Source organism: Oncorhynchus nerka, linkage group LG5 (assembly GCF_034236695.1).
Source record: "Oncorhynchus nerka isolate Pitt River linkage group LG5, Oner_Uvic_2.0, whole genome shotgun sequence".
In the NCBI taxonomy this organism is placed as follows: domain Eukaryota; kingdom Metazoa; phylum Chordata; class Actinopteri; order Salmoniformes; family Salmonidae; genus Oncorhynchus; species Oncorhynchus nerka.
In genome coordinates, this window is record NC_088400.1 from 57,263,026 (window position 1) to 57,277,005 (window position 13,980).

The window sequence follows — 13,980 nt, forward strand, 5'->3', positions numbered from 1 at the left end:
ATAGGAAGTGTTAGCAAATTAGCCTGAGTGCCAGTCTTGTTTAAGCCATCATGTCAACTCCTTGCCACTCAATGTCTTGTCAAACATGCTTTAGCATGACAATGAGTGACAAGGATTTGGCTTGGTAGCACAAGCAGATCTGGGACCAGGCTATGACAGAGATGGCGGTACAGCACAAACAGTAGAGATGTGTAACTCCTCACAGTCTCCCTCCGGTATGCATTCTTCTGACCTTCTGTCTTGTACATAAACAACACTGTCACTGTACTTTTTTTCCTTGTATTTCTTGCTTAATTTGATTGTTTTCGTTTTTTTCATGGGTTTATTTTAGGATACTTGATTTTATTTATATGAAATAATGTGTCCTTTCTGAAGTACTGTATGTATATGTATTTATCAGGTAATTTATTGACATCTTTTGACTTCAGGAGTGCAGCCTCATAAATGTAGGCTGGTGATATTCCATGCTTCTTATTAAAAGTATAAATATTATTATTATTATTATTATTATTATTATTATTAATATTATTAAAGCATGTGTTTTTATGGGCCTATAAACATATATATATATATGATAAACAAAGTGATTCTACAATGTCTTTGGCTGTTAATTCAACACACACACACACACACAGAGAACATGATAGACTGGTACAGAGACTGGCAGACTGACTCTGGTGACCGTGTGTCGCTGTTTGTTTTATTTGTTAACCAACCTATAGGCCCACCATTCAGAACAGCATAAGCGATTGTCAGCCTCACTCTCATTCCATATTCCCTCTTTCCATCTTTCATTTAGTCTCCCCTTCTCACCTGTTTCACCCCCCCCCCCACATCTCCTTTTCCCTAGACACATCTCTCCCTTCTCACCCCTCTCCTCTGTCTCTCTGTCCATTGAGAACCCTCATACTAACGTCAGCCTTGTGATAGAACGTACAGTATCATATATATAGTCAGAAATAAAGGCAAACGGTGCACATAGATGTAGTAGGAAGTTACAAACAGGTTGGCTCGTACTTGAAGTCACCCAGCTTTTTGACCATTTAACTCGAGGGAACGACCTTTGTGGCTTTAAAACACTTAACGTCTTTCAAATAAGAACAGCTAAGTGCCACCAGGGTGAGTTGTTAAAGTCCTTTTCATTTCGTCTTGTTGTCTTCCCGCGGTCTTCATCTTCTCTTCTGCTGTCCGTTACATGATATCCTGCTGGTGCTGTGTTGACTCAGAGACCACCTATAGGGGGAGACAAAGGAGACATTTACTGTATCTTGAGGAAAAGAAAGCTGGAGATTGGTGTATCAGAAGTGAGATAACAAGCCTGTTATACTATTAGGAAAGATACAGGTGCAAGGTAAAGCTACAATGTGTGTTGATAGAACAGTATGGCTTGTGAGAACTTGAGTCGGGTGGAACGGAAACCTTCGGTGGATTTACATTGTTGTCAGCGGGAGGAGAGGAGTTTTAGATTTTCTCTCAAATACAAGTATGTGGGTGTGTTAGTGCCCTATCTCTAGGTTCACAAGACAAACAGGTGTGTCTCTGTCAGGGTGTGTGTGTGTGTTACCTCTCCGTCGCGGGTCTCGATGGTCTTGATAAGGACACTTTTCTTTGAGTGTGACTCAGCAACGCGATGATGATGCTCTGGGCTCGTTTCTGTCCAGACAGACAACCGTATAATTAAATATTCATCTGGTTTACAACCTCTGTTCACCTTTTTAATTTTGCGTCACCCCTTAAAATCAATGAATGAATGGTTCTATTTATGCATCAGCAGTGAGGGGTCAAGTGAGGATCATTTGAAGTTCCATCCTGTCACTTTCGATTTCTGCTGAAGTAAACTGCAAAAGACTTAGCTACTTGTATCAATTGTGCCCTCTTGTGGCGTGATGCTGTAACTCATCTATTTTGCAGCAGTTTTTGACAAATGCATAGTGTGTGTGTGTGTGTTCTTACCACGGAAAGTCATGGTGGAATAGTTCTGTATGGGCAGGGAAATCCTACAGAGGGATAGAAGGGGGATGTCAGTTTTTAGCAGTGATGCCAAATACCATTGTCATACAAGATAATCCATCACCTCTCTGTCCTCAGCAGTCTCCTCCTTTCTCCTCACTCTATTCCTTCAGCCCTCCTTCAACCCCATGCCACTGTCTTATCTTTCTTTCCCCTATCTCCTGCCCTCCTCTATCTCTCCATCTCTCCTGCCCTCTTCCCCCTCCATCTCTCCTGCCCTCCTCTATCGCTCCATCTCCTCTCCTGCCCTCCTCCCCCTCCATCTCTCCTGCCCTCCTCTATCGCTCCATGCCCTCTCCTTCCCTCCTCTATCGCTCCATCTCTCCTGCCCTCTTCCCCCTCCATCTCTCCTGCCCTCCTCTATCGCTCCATCTCTCCTGCCCTCCTCCCCTCCATCTCTCCTGCCCTCCATCTCTATCGCTCCATCTCTCCTGCCCTCCTCCCCCCTCCATCTCTCCTGCCCTCCTCTATCTCTCCATCTCTCCTGCCCTCCTCTATCGCTCCATCTCTCCTGCCCTCTTCCCCCTCCATCTCTCCTGCCCTCCTCTATCTCTCCATCTCTCCTGCCCTCTTCCCCCTCCATCTCTCCTGCCCTCCTCTATCGCTCCATCTCTCCTGCCCTCCTCCCCCTCCATCTCTCCTGCCCTCCTCTATCGCTCCATCTCTCCTGCCCTCCTCCCCTCCATCTCTCCTGCCCTCCTCTATCTCTCCATCTCTCCTGCCCTCTCCCCCTCCATCTCTCCTGCCCTCCTCCCCTCCATCTCTCCTGCCCTCCTCTATCTCTCCATCTCTCCTGCCCTCTTCCCCCTCCATCTCTCCTGCCCTCCTCTATCGCTCCATCTCTCCTGCCCTCCTCCCCTCCATCTCTCCTGCCCTCCTCTATCTCTCCATCTCTCCTGCCCTCTTCCCCCTCCATCTCTCCTGCCCTCCTCTATATCTCCATCTCTCCTGCCCTCTTCCCCTCCATCTCTCCTGCCCTCCTCTATCGCTCCATCTCTCCTGCCCTCCTCTATCTCTCCATCTCTCCTGCCCTCTTCCCCTCCATCTCTCCTGCCCTCCTCTATCGCTCCATCTCTCCTGCCCTCCTCTATCTCTCCATCTCTCCTGTCCTCTTCCCCCTCCATCTCTCCTGCCCTCCTCTATCGCTCCATCTCTCCTGCCCTCCCCCCTCCATCTCTCCTGCCCTCCTCTATCGCTCCATCTCTCCTGCCCTCCTCTATCGCTCCATCTCTCCTGCCCTCCCTCCCTCCATCTCTCCTGCCCTCCTCTATCGCTCCATCTCTCCTGCCCTCCTCCCCTCTATCTCTCCTGCCCTCCTCTATCGCTCCATCTCTCCTGCCCTCCTCCCCCTCCATCTCTCCTGCCCTCCTCTATCGCTCCATCTCTCCTGCCCTCCTCCCTCTCCCTCCATCTCTCCTGCCCTCCTCTATCGCTCCATCTCTCCTGCCCTCCTCTATCTCTCCATCTCTCCTGCCCTCTTCCCCTCCATCTCTCCTGCCCTCCTCTATCTCTCCATCTCTCCTGCCCTCCTCTATCTCTCCATCTCTCCTGCCCTCTTCCCCTCCATCTCTCCTGCCCTCCTCTCGCTCTCTCCTCCATCTCTCCTGCCCTCCTCCCCCTCCATCTCTCCTGCCCTCCTGCCCTATCGCTCCATCTCTCCTGCCCTCCTCTATCGCTCCATCTCTCCTGCCCTCCTCCCCCTCCATCTCTCCTGCCCTCCTCTATCGCTCCATCTCTCCTGCCCTCCTCCATCTCCCCTCTATCTCCTCCTGCCCTCCTCCCGCTCCATCTCTCCTGCCCTCCATCTCTCCTGCCCTCCTCCATCGCTCCATCTCTCCTGCCCTCCTCCCCCTCCATCTCTCCTGCCCTCCTCTATCTCTCCATCTCTCCTGCCCTCTTCCCCCTCCTCTATCGCTCCATCTCTCCTGCCCTCCTCTATCTCTCCATCTCTCCTGCCCTCCTTCCCCTCCATCTCTCCTGCCCTCCTCTATCTCTCCATCTCTCCTGCCCTCTTCCCCTCCATCTCTCCTGCCCTCATCTCTATCGCTCCATCTCTCCTGCCCTCCTCCCCCTCCATCTCTCCTGCCCTCCTCTATCGCTCCATCTCTCCTGCCCTCCTCTCCTGCCCTCCATCTCTCCCTGCCCTGCCCTCCTCTATCTCTCCATCTCTCCTGCCCTCCTCTATCTCTCCATCTCTCCTGCCCTCCTCCCCCTCCATCTCTCCTGCCCTCCTCCCCTCCATCTCTCCTGCCCTCCTCTATCTCTCCATCTCTCCTGCCCTCCTTCCCCCTCCATCTCTCCTGCCCTCCTCCATCGCTCCATCTCTCCTGCCCTCTTCCCTCCATCTCTCCTGCCCTCCTCTATCGCTCCATCTCTCCTGCCCTCCTCCCCCTCCATCTCTCCTGCCCTCCTCTATCTCTCCATCTCTCCTGCCCTCTTCCCCCTCCATCTCTCCTGCCCTCCTCTATCTCTCCATCTCTCCTGCCCTCTTCCCCTCCATCTCTCCTGCCCTCATCTATCGCTCCATCTCTCCTGCCCTCTTCCCCCTCCATCTCTCCTGCCCTCCTCTATCGCTCCATCTCTCCTGCCCTCCTCTATCTCTCCATCTCTCCTGCCCTCTTCCCCTCCATCTCTCCTGCCCTCCTCTATCGCTCCATCTCTCCTGCCCTCCTCCTCTCTCCTGCCCTCCTCTATCTCTCCATCTCTCCTGCCCTCTTCCCCCTCCATCTCTCCTGCCCTCCTCTATCGCTCCATCCATCTCTCCTGCTCCTGCCCTCCCCCTCCATCTCTCCTGCCCTCCTCTATCGCTCCATCTCTCCTGCCCTCCTCTATCCCTCCATCTCTCCTGCCCTCCTCTATCGCTCCATCTCTCCTGCCCTCCTCCCCCTCCATCTCTCCTGCCCTCCTCTTTCGCTCCATCTCTCCTGCCCTCCTCTATCGCTCCATCTCTCCTGCCCTCCTCTATCTCTCCATCTCTCCTGCCCTCTTCCCCCTCCATCTCTCCTGCCCTCCTCTATCGCTCCATCTCTCCTGCCCTCTTCCCCCTCCATCTCTCCTGCCCTCCTCTATCGCTCCATCTCTCCTGCCCTCCTCTATCTCTCCATCTCTCCTGCCCTCTTCCCCTCCATCTCTCCTGCCCTCCTCCCCCTCCATCTCTCCTGCCCTCCTCTATCGCTCCATCTCTCCTGCCCTCCTCCCCCTCCATCTCTCCTGCCCTCCTCTATCGCTCCATCTCTCCTGCCCTCCTCTCCATCGCTCCATCTCTCCTGCCCTCCTCTATCTCTCCATCTCTCCTGCCCTCTTCCCCCTCCATCTCTCCTGCCCCCTCTATCTCTCCATCGCTCCATCTCTCCTGCCCTCTTCCCCTCCATCTCTCCTGCCCTCCTCTTATCGCTCCATCTCTCCTGCCCCATCTTCCCCCTCCATCTCTCCTGCCCTCTTCCCCTCCATCTCTCCTGCCCTCCTTTATCTCCATCGCCCTCCTCCCCCTCCATCTCTCCTGCCCTCCTCCCCCTCCATCTCTCCTGCCCTCTATGTCTCTATCATCTATCTCTCTCTCCTGCCCTCCTCTATCTCTCCATCTCTCCTACCCTCCTATCTCTCAAATCTCTCTATCTCTCCTGCCCTCCTCTATCCCTTTCACCTCTATCCCTTCCTCTCTCCTGCCCTCCTCTATTCCTTTCTCATGCCTCCCTCCTCCTGCTTCTCTGTCCCCCCCCCCCCAATCGAACCTGCTCTCCTCTCCTCATTCCTCTCTCTCCTCTTCTCCCTCCTCATACCTGCTCTCCTCTCCCTCCAGCAGTTTCCTGTAGGTTGCTATCTCTACGTCCAGGGCCATCTTGACGTTGAGCAGGTCCTGGTACTCTCTCAGGTGCCTGGCCATCTCATCCTTCATGTTGGCGATCTCGGCCTCCAGACGGGAGATGGTGTCCTGGAACCCGCCGGCCTCCCGCCCGTGGCGCTCCTCCATCTCTCTCATCTGCCTCATCAGAGACTCGTTCTGCCGGGAGGGAGAGGGGGTTAGGGGGAGGATGGGAGAGTGGTAGGAGGAGGGGGGGGGGGGAGTTGAGAGGGTGGAAGAGGGGAGGGGGAGAGAAATTAGAGAAAGAGATTGACATGGAGAAGTGTGCCGTCATGTTTCTTGGAAGTGAACTTGCAGACCAGGCAAGGACAAAGTGAAGAAAATGAGAAGGAGAGGAATGAAAGCGTGGTAGTATGACTTATGAAAGAACAGAAGGATTTGAGGAGGAATAAAGGGTGTCGTGAGGATAGTATTCAGACTGAGAGACTTACGGTGCCTTTAAGTGAGTCAATCTCACAGGTGTAGGACTGGAGCTGGTGTCTGAACTCCATGGTCTCCATCTTGGACTGCTTCAGAGCCTCGTTGTTCTTGTTCACCGCCTGGTTCAGGTCTGTCACCTACAGGAAGTACATCACTTTGTCTGACATCACAGTAATTGAGCGCCAGATACATTTTCTTGTAAATCAAAGGTTTTGATTGATCTCTCTCACTTTCTCTGTTCTCTATCTATCAATCTCCCAATTCCCTTCCTCCGCGCCCCCCCCAATCACCTTAGACTTGTACCACTCCTCGGCCTCCGAGATGTTCTTGGCGGCGATGCCCTCGTACTGGGCCCTGATGTCCCTGAGGGCAGCTGTCAGATCCGGCTTGGACATGTCCATCTGGATCTGCACCTGGGTCTCCTGCATCTGGGACTGCATCTCACGGATCTCCTGCAGGTGAGGTGGGAAGGGAGGTGGAGGTGGAGAGAGGTAGAGAGGAGGGAGGGGCGAGGTGAAGTAGAGAGGAGGGGGAGGTCGATAGGTTAAGGTTTCTGCAGATTTCTCTTCTCCAATGTCTGTTAAGAGGCACACACACACCCACACAAATAGTGTTGCTTCACCTTTTATAAAACAGTGTGAGTGTCTGCTAAATAGTTAGTCTGTGTAGCTATTGGTTAACTATTTAACTATCTGCATTGATCCTTTAGACTCATCACGTACGCTGCTGCTACTGTTTATGATCTGTCACTCTACTCCTAGCTATATGTACATATCTACCTCATTGACCTTGTTCCCCTGCACATGGACTCGGTACTGGTACCCCTTGTATACAGCCAAGTTATCCTTACTCATCGTGTATCTATTATCAAGCGTTTGACTTTTCTATCATTCAAATATTTTCTTTCTCTCTGCGTTGCTGGGAAGGGTCGGCAAGTCAGCATTTCACTGTTAGTCCACACCTGTTGTTTACGAAGCATGTGACACAAACCTTGATTTGATTTGGTTTGTGTGTATCCACTCCTGTCTCAGAGAGTAATGAGTCTGTTGTAGGAGATTACACAGACCTTGTACAACAGGCCCAGTGCCAACTGCCCACTGCGCCTGCAGAGATTGTGTGTGTATGTGTGTTTGTGTGGTGTGTGTGTGTATAAGTGTGTGATGTGTCTGTTTTTTGTGTGTGTGTGTGTGTGTTTTTGTTCATTCCTACCACAGAGAGACAGACAGATGGAATGACCAATGACCAGATGCACTGACAGACAGACAGACCAACTGTAATAACGCATAGCACATTAAAGTACACAGACTGAGTAACGTACCTCCTCATGAATCTTCTTGAGGAAGGCAATCTCCTCCTGTAGGGTCTCGATGCGTCTCTCCAAGTCTAGACGGGCCAGAGTGGCAGCATCAACATCCTAGAACAGACAGACGTTAGAGGAGATGAATTCAACAGATCTCACTGGGCAAAAACTGATTGAATCAACATTGTTCCCACGTCATTTCAACCCCCCAAAATAAATGTGATGACGTTGAATCAACGTCGAAAACTAAGGGCATTTCGGGGTTTTTTTCACGCAACTTTGAACCTAAATCCAATGATATAGTGATTTATTTTAGCTGAGAAGTCAAAACAATCTTAACGTTAAACCGACTGACGTCTGTGCCCAGCGGGGTGGCAGTTCAAATGACGATCCGGTCTACATTTCGATGAAAAGGAAGGAAAATAATAGTAGTGAGACATGAACATGTTGTCATATTCATAACCTGTGTTGATTTAATAGTGTTGGACTCACAGCTCTGAAAGCAGCCAGGTTGTTCTCTGCGTCCTCCCTCTGAAGGATCTCTTCCTGCAGCCTGGTAACACAGTCGGACAAAGAGATGGAGTGAGACCCGATCACAATAGTGTCTTTTATGTGTCCGCACCTTTCATTTAGTTTTTTATTTATTTATTTAACCTTTATTTAACCTGTCTTATAACAAGTGATTTGCCACCCGGAAATAGTTTGATATGGACTTTAAGACTGCCGTGTGGATCTAACGTGCAAATGTGGTGATAATCCAAACCCAGGCCCCATTTTGAATTCCAGCTGTAGAGGCCAAGAGGCCGTACTGACAGATGGCCAGATCTGGATTGTATCGGTCTGAATACAGATGTTTTAATTCCTGGCCTTTTATAGAGTCGGACCCGTGGCGCCAGTAAGGACATGCCTCTGTAAGGGCTAGAGGCTTAGACCATACCCTAATGTAAGAAGGAGGCTTAGATCATACCCTAATGTAAGAAGGAGGCTTAGATCATACCCTAATGTTAGAAGGAGGCTTAGACCATACCCTAATGTAAGAAGGAGGTTTAGACCATACCCTAATGTAAGAAGGAGGCTTAGACCATACCCTAATGTAAGAAGGAGGCTTAGATCATACCCTAATGTAAGAAGGAGGCTTAGATCATACCCTAATGTAAGAAGGAGGCTTAGACCATACCCTAATGTAAGAAGGAGGCTTAGACCATACCCTAATGTAAGAAGGAGGCTTAGATCATACCCTAATGTAAGAAGGAGGCTTAGACCATACCCTAATGTAAGAAGGAGGCTTAGACCATACCCTAATGTAAGGAGGCTTAGACCATACCCTAATGTAAGAAGGAGGCTTAGACCATACCCTAATGTTAGAAGGAGGCTGGGTCTAGTCCTTCAGAAGGAGGCTAGGTCTAGTCCTTCAGAAGAAGGCTGGGTCTAGTCCTTCAGAAGGAGGCTGGGTCTAGTCCTTCAAAAGGAGGCTGGGTCTAGTCCTTCAGAAGGAGGCTGGGTCTAGTCCTTCAGAAGGAGGCTGGGTCTAGTCCTTCAGAAGGAGGCTGGGTCTAGTCCTTCAGGGGCTAGGTGGGGGATGGATCTTGTTTACTTAAAGGTCCACTGGAGTTGGGACAAGACTCTCCCACTCTGCACTTGTGTGGCTCTTTCTTTCTTCGCCAGTCTTTATTAATCGCTAGCGCTTCTCTCCTATTTCACGGGTTGAATGAGAACGCCACGGAAGATTCTGTGCTGCCGCTCAGCCCCACACATACACTGCGTATTTAATATGTCATCCAGGCCTACACTTCAACAGCAAGAGGGGGCATGCTGATCACGCAGCTATGCAAATGGCAGTAAGACTATCACACATTTGATAAAACCTGAAGCGGAAACACGTCCTATTTTACTTGCAGTAAGAATCCAAATGCACAACGTCTTCAACAGCACCTCACAATCAGTCCACTTGTACTGAGCGATATGACCAAGTTTAAAAATACTTGCTGTAACCACAACAAACAAACCAGCAAAACCCCAACGGCTAATCGAGAGGCACTGACTGAAATCCCAGGGGACTGTATGCATGAACCAGCCGTGATATCAGTGCTGCTTTTGGTGGCTGAAATGTCACGCTTACTTTACACTAGGATCTACACTCCTAGAGTTCTCCTCTCTCTAATCTTACCCATGATCCTCTCCTTCATCCACTCATCCACCAATCAGAAACTACACCCCTGCAGTCTAACATCAACTGAGCAATTATTCAATCAATCAAATGTATTTATAAAGATCTATTTACATCAGTAGTTTTACAGTAACTTCTAGTTGCCATATTTCTCCCCTCTTTCTCCCCCTGCTCTTCCTCAGTCTCCTACCCCCTCCTTCCCTTCCACCCCCCATCATCCTGCTCCTCTCGCCTCTCTTCCTCCCTTCTCCCCCTGCTCTTCCTCAGTCTCCTACCCCCTCCTTCCCTTCCACTCCCCCTCATCCTGCTCCTCTCGCCTCTCTTCCTCCCTTCTTCCCCTGCTCTTCCTCAGTCTCCTACCCCCTCCTTCCCTTCCACTCCCCTCATCCTGCTCCTCTCGCCTCTCTTCCTCCCTTCTCCCCCTGCTCTTCCTCAGTCTCCTACCCCCTCCTTCCCTTCCACTCCCCCTCATCCTGCTCCTCTCACCTCTCTTCCTCCCTTCTCCCCCTGCTCTTCCTCAGTCTCCTACCCCCTCCTTCCCTTCCACTCCCCCTCATCCTGCTCCTCTCGCCTCTCTTCCTCCCTTCTCCCCCTCTTTCCTACCTGAGTTTGAGTTTGTCCAAGTCTTCTCCCAGGTTGTCCCTCTCCACCTCGGCACGGCTCCTCTGATTGGTCAAGGCCTCCACCTGGCGACGCAGGTCCCTCATCTCCTCTTCGTACAGGTCGGCGATGCGTGTGGGTTCACGCCCCCGCAGCCTCTCAATCTCCACCACCAACGTAGCGTTCTGCTGCTCCAGGAAGCGAACTTTCTCGATGTAGCTGGCGAAGCGGTCGTTCAGGTGCTGCAGCTCGACCTTCTCGTTGGTGCGCGTGTGGAGGAACTCCTGGTTCAGCGCGTCGGCCAGGCTGAAGTCCAGCGTCTCCCCCATCCCCGCGTAGGACCGCGATCCGTGTGCGGTTGATGACATCACAGGTCCGCCGAAGTGAGACGAGGTGCGGTAGCCGGAGTAAGAGGGCGAGGCGGAGGTCTTGGTGACTTCGTAGACCCGGGAGGAGATGTGCCCGGAGCCGCCATGTCCGAGCCCCCCACCCGAGCCCCGGCTGCTGTAGAGGGAATGGGACATGGCAGGGCTGTACCCTGCGCCAAAGGTGCGGCGGTAGGAGGAGGAGCCAGACTGGGCCGACTGAGCAGAGGAGCGGTAGGAGCTCATGGTGGAGCAGGAGAAGGGTCTGGGCTGGAGCAGGAGAAGGGTCTGGGCTGGAGCAGGAGAAGGGTCTGGGCTGGAGCAGGAGCAGGAGAAGGGTCTGGGCTGGAGCAGGAGAAGGGTCTGGGATGGCTGCTGGAGTGGACTAAAGCAGGGAGGCTGACTGAGGGACACACAGAACTCACTCTGGCTATTTGTAGTACCTACCCCCTCATAGCCCCTCCCTCAAATCCTCTATATACCCTCCCCTCTTTCCGTCTTTACTCCAATTCTTCCCTTCTCTGTCTCTCCGTCTCTCATCCCCCCTCCCTCCCTCTCCAGAATGGACTGTCACAGGTCCTGGTGTGGGGTCTGGTATTTGGTTCAGATTGTGTTCCAGAGTGACAGGAGGGTTCTGGGAGGCTGTGTCCACCCTGACCGTCACAGCAGCCTGACTGAGCTCACAGTGGCCAGCTAGACCTCAGCTCAGCTTCTTGTCCACACCCCAGCTCAACCCTAACCTTAGCCTCAACCATAACCCTAACCCTAGCTTCATGTCCACACCCCAGCTCAACCCTAATCCTTGGGTTAGAAAGGGGTCTATACAACATCACTCAAAGCAAAGCTAGGATTATATCAATGCCACTCTTTCGCTCTTTCATTTCTAAATGGGTTTGTAGAATATCGTTTGTAGGATTGCTGCTCTGTCTGTTGTAGTTTGATGGAGCTGATTGGTTGATTCAGATATGCTCCAATGACTCATGTTCTTCAGAACAGTATATTAAAGGTTTACTGGATCGCTAAATACGAAAGCATAGTCATTCATCGACAGCATTTAGTACACAATACATCATATTAGTACACCATACATCATTTGAAGTGCTTCCGCAGGGAAGACCTGGCTTCACTGACTTCATGACAGAACAATTTAATGATGTGGGTTTAAATGCTGCATCGTCCACACATGGTTAGGCAGAGTGTTCTTCTCGGTGCGGGACGTTAGACCAACCTGCCTTAAAAAGGAAACGCATCCCAAAGAGGAGAGAGGTATGTGCCTGGCCTGCCCTCTCTCCTCCAAGAAAAGAGCAGGAGAGCCTTCATCGTTCCTGAGCAAAACGTGGCCTAAACAAAGGGGTGCCATTAATGATGATGTCATCATAAACATCTGTCACAGCTCTCACTGGCTGACGGAAGGGGGCTTTAACTTTCTAAGGACCTCGTATGGACTATGGATGCCATGATGGGATGAGAGGGGGAAAAAGCACTTCTCAGGAGACCCCATCCTCTCAGATTACCCCAGACTCTACTGACTTTTATTGAGAATTGTATGTAGGGGTGAAGTCAGAAGACATACTATCCTACTCATGCAAGACGCTTTGGGTTTGGCCCTTGAGGCTCACATTGTTCCTAGGGGCGTGTGATAAGCCATTATCTACCTAGAGAGCGGAGTGGTACTATACCACTACAGAATTATCCCTGAATTATCACAGTGAATTATTGTAATGTTTGTTTATTTGTCAATTAATGATTTGTCAATTTGTCAATTATTGTTAAATCAGCAATTGGTGATTTAATACGAAAATGAAATATCTATAATTCATTTGTCATTCACTCATTCACCAGTAGTATCACATAGGCACAACAACCTACCCCAGAGGCCATCACTGTTGGGCCCAATGAGTGAGTGAGGTGTGCAGTGATGGCTCCTCCCCTGCCCAGGCCTGGTGGTGTCAGATATATATATAGATCTACCAGACTGAACACTGTGATCACAGTGGAAAAGACCCAAGCAGAGCAGTGTCTCTGGGCTTCCTCAACACTCAGCAGAGAGAGAGTCATCTTGACAAGACATGTAAATAAAGAGCAAAGTGTCACCTCCCTTCCTCCTTCCTTTCTTTCTACTCTCCCCCTCGTCTTCCATCCCTCGCTCTCTCTCTGCCCCCCCCCTCTCTCTCTGTCTCCCCCTCTCTCTCTCTCTATCTCTCTCTGTCTCCCCCTCTCTCTCTGTCTCTCTCTCTCTGTATCTCTCTCTCTCTCTCTCTGTATCTCTCTCTCTCTCTTGTATCTCTCTCTTCCCAATCTCTCTCTCTCTCTCTCCCCCTCTCTCTCTCTCTCTCTCTCTCTCTCTGTCTCTCTCTCTCTTTCTCCTCTCTCTTTTTCTCTCTCTCTCTGTCTCTCTCTTTCCATCCTTCTCATACTCTCTCTGACAAGGCATGTAAACAAAGACCAGTGTTCTGTCCTTCCTTCTTTTCTTTCTACTCTCCTCCTCCTCTTCCATTCCTCTTTCTCTCTCTCTCTCTCTCTCTATCGTCCTCCGCTCTGTGCGGCCCAGCGCTATATAAGGCCGGGTGCTGCTAGGTCTGATGGTGGTGGTGTTAAATGACAAGCATGAAGACCAGCAGATGGAGACTAATATGAATGAGAAGCAGAGCAGGGCAAGACCATGTTTATGATCTCTGTGTGCTTTGTTAAGATGACCTCAAAACAGAATGATGGCCTAGTTTTCATTCCAAATGTTCAGATGTTTCCACTGTATTGGTTATTGAACTTGTTTTGAACCTGTTTGACACTTCAAACCATCAAGTAGCAGAACAAAGGAGATGGACTGGGCCAGAGAAAGCCTGGACTGGGCCAGAGAACGCCTGGACTGGGCCAGAGAAAGCCTGGACTGGGCCAGAGAAAGCCTGGACTGGGCCAGAGAAAGCCTGGACTGAGCCAGAGAAAGCCTGGACTGGGCCAGAGAAAGCCTGGACTGGGCCAGAGAAAGCCTGGACTGGGCCAAAGAAAGCCTGGACTGAGCCAGAGAAAGCCTGGACTGGGCCAGAGAAAGCCTGGACTGGGCCAGAGAAAGCCTGGACTGGGCCAAAGAAAGCCTGGATCTGAGCCTTCCAGAGAAATTGTGATTTTGGTTACAAGGCCTGGATACTGGGCCAGTTTTAGAAAGTGCATGTGGCTTTTATTGAGCTGGATCAAGACAGTAGCGTGATTCTTTTTCTTATTTTTTTTTACCGCGGTTAGATCCTTCCAGTTATTATTG

General features: G+C 50.9%; 1 protein-coding gene and 1 pseudogene across 1 annotated transcript in view; one reads left to right on the forward strand and one right to left on the reverse strand.

The window, feature by feature from the left end:
* The window catches only part of LOC135571813 (transmembrane protein 198-B-like), a 23,191-nt gene extending 22,602 nt beyond the window's left edge, over nt 1-589 (forward strand). The window contains exon 5 of the mRNA XM_065018791.1: nt 1-589. This exon is cut by the window's left edge and continues 1,976 nt beyond it. The gene's annotated coding sequence lies outside the window, so the exon portion shown is untranslated.
* Nucleotides 590-678: 89 nt separating this feature from the next.
* Nucleotides 679-11,279, reverse strand: LOC115129707 (desmin-like; annotated as a pseudogene).
* Nucleotides 11,280-13,980: the final 2,701 nt, after the last annotated feature.